Source organism: Sapajus apella, unplaced genomic scaffold, assembly GCF_009761245.1.
Source record: "Sapajus apella isolate SASKATOON/1434 unplaced genomic scaffold, GSC_monkey_1.0 scaffold1316, whole genome shotgun sequence".
In the NCBI taxonomy this organism is placed as follows: domain Eukaryota; kingdom Metazoa; phylum Chordata; class Mammalia; order Primates; family Cebidae; genus Sapajus; species Sapajus apella.
The window spans coordinates 9,771-12,710 of record NW_022438242.1 but is presented as its reverse complement, the minus strand read 5'-3'; positions in this window follow the sequence as shown (position 1 = coordinate 12,710).

The window sequence follows — 2,940 nt, the reverse complement described above, 5'->3', positions numbered from 1 at the left end:
TGGTTACTCTAGAGAGTACTACATGTAATACATCCTGGAATTAGTAAAATTAGAGATAAGTCATTGTACTTATTAATACTCAGTGAAATAACCTAACAACATTCAACTCCATTAGCCCCCTACTATCTTTTATATTATTGTTGTTAGATGTTATTGTTTTATACAGAATAATTTTTATACACTTACCCTCATATTTATCCTCTCTATGATACTTATATTTTCTTTAAATCTTTGTTCTTTCACGTGGATTCATTTTCTTTCTGTCTGAAGAATACATTTTTATCTCTTTTAGTGTATTCTGTTGGTAACAAATTCTGTAGTTTTTGTTTCTCTAAAAATATACTTATTTACCTTTATTTTCAAAGAATATTTTTTGTCAAGTATAGAATTCTTGGTTGTCAGCCTTTAAGGATACCATTCTATTGTCTTATGACTTTCACTGTTTCAATTAAAGAGCTGTTATCTTATTGTTCATTTGAAGGTTGCAGAAATATTTGTCTGTCTTCCCTTAGGAGTTTTCTGTTTTTCATCGTAACAGTTTTACTGTGTTATACCTAGGGGTATGTGCGTGTGGTGTGTGTGTGTGTGTGTGTGTGTATTAGTCTGTTTTCATGCTGCTAACAAAGACATATCTGAGACTGGGTAATTTATAAACAAAGGAGGTTTAATGGACTCACAGTTCCACATGGCTGGTGAGGCCTCACAATCAGGATGGAAGATGAAGGAAGAGCAAGGGACATCTTTCCGGGTGGCAGCCAAGAGATTATGTGCAGGGGAACTCCCCTTTATAAAACCATCAGATCTTGTGAGACTTATTTAATATCATGAGACTTGCACGGGAAAAGCCCATCTCCATAAGTCAATTACCTCCCACTGGGTCCCTCCCATGACATGTGGGAATTATGGGAGTTACAATTCAAGATGAGATTTGGGTTGCGACACAGCCAAACCATATCAGTGTCTTTTATATTTATTGTGCTAGTCATTTAGAGTGCCTCTTGAAATCTGTGACACGGTATTTTTCGTCAGTTTTAAAAAGTTCCTAGTGATTATTTCTTCAGATACTGCTTTTGCCGTATTCTCTCCTTTCTGGTTTTTTTTTTTTTTTTTTTTTGAGACTACAGTTATGTAGAGAGGTTAGAATTTCTACCATGACTCCACATCTCATGTCCTTTTTGCTATCTTTTTAAATTCCTTTTCTTTATTTAATGTAGCTATTTTATTTGGACTTATCTTCCAGTTTACTAATTCTGTCTTCTGTTATTAAACTTGACTATAAAGTTATTACATTTCAGTTACTGCTTTTTTTATTCTAAAATTTCATTTTCAAAAGTTGTTTGTAATTTCCAGTTTTGTGCTAAAATTACCAACATTTTTACCACATTTCTGAAACATATTTGACACAATTATTTTAAAGTACATTTCTGATAATTCCAATATCACAACCTCTCCTTCTGTTGCGGGGCTTCTATGTTTTTCTCAGTTTTAGGTTATGGGGTGTTGTCTTGGTAGACCTAATTATTTTTTATTGAATCTCAACATTAGCCATGAAAAATTGTAGAGAGAGTGTGAGGCTCTGGGCTACTTGATCTTCCTTCATGGAGGATTTACTTTTGCTCTTAATGGGCAGGAAGACTAGGGTCCAATCACCTTAATCCAATAATATATTGAACAAATATAAAGCAGGGTTCACTGATTGAGTACCTGGTTATTAGCAGTTAAAATTTAGCCTCCCTGGATTTCAACTGGTTGGGCCTGATTCCAGTATCTGTCCCTCCAGCAACTTTAGATGTTAGAAGCTTTGCTCAACTTTCTAGCCTCTCAGCTGCTAATCTATGGTTACTTATATTCTCTGGAGTATTTTGTAATTGCCGAATACCTCAGAAAAACACTGAATGTTGGGTTGAACTCTCTAGACTTCTCTTTTCTTTAGGATATTGGCCCCTCAATTCCTTGCTGCTTGGGAGTTTTCCACTGCCTTATTTTTATATTTTTTGATTCAGCTTTTCTAATTAATCTTGGTAGAAGAGTCGATTATCTGTAAACTAATCCTCCATCTTCAGAAGAAGAAATTGATAAGATAATCTTTTGAATAATAATTTATTTTGAATTCAAAAGTCTCTATTAAAATGATAAAGATAGGTTTAAAAATACAAATAAGCTATTAATTTTGGCTCATAATGGTATTTCAAATTTTGCCAATCAACTCAAAGCTAGTTTTTAAGACTTTGAAACACAGTTTTAGAGAAACATTGATATTTTTCTGATTTTTAAATTGAAACGAAATTTGGTGAACTTTATACACTATTAGAAAAATATACCAATTGTTTGCTTGAATTATTTCATATTTTTCCTTGTTATGAGTAATGTTGAAAAGATGATTTATATTGCCATTTATTATCAGTAAGTTAATGAATATTTCATTCAAGTACAGTTGGATCATTTAGCAACAGGGATACATACTAAGAAATGTGTCTTTAGGCAATTTTGTCATTGTGGGAACACCAAAAAGTGTACTTACACAAACCTAGATGGTATATAGCCTATTACACACCTAGGCTATATGATAGAGCCTATTACTCCTGAGCTACAAACTTGTACCACATGTGACTGGACTGAATACTGTAGGCAACTGTAACATGATGGTAAATATTTGTGTATCTAAACATATCTAAACATAGAAAAGGTACAGTAAAAATATGGTATAAGACATTAAGAAGTACAACTGTTTATAGTAGCTTCATTATAATCTTACAAGACCACTGTTGTATATGCAGTCTGTCATTGACAGAAAAGTCATTAAATGATGCATGACTGTACCTTACTAAGAATTATTTTCTAAATTAGTTTAGCACAAGTAACTATAAAAGTGGCAAACTTCCATTTGTATCACTATGGAAATTTTATAACTAGAACTTAATTTGTTGAGGATTCACTGAT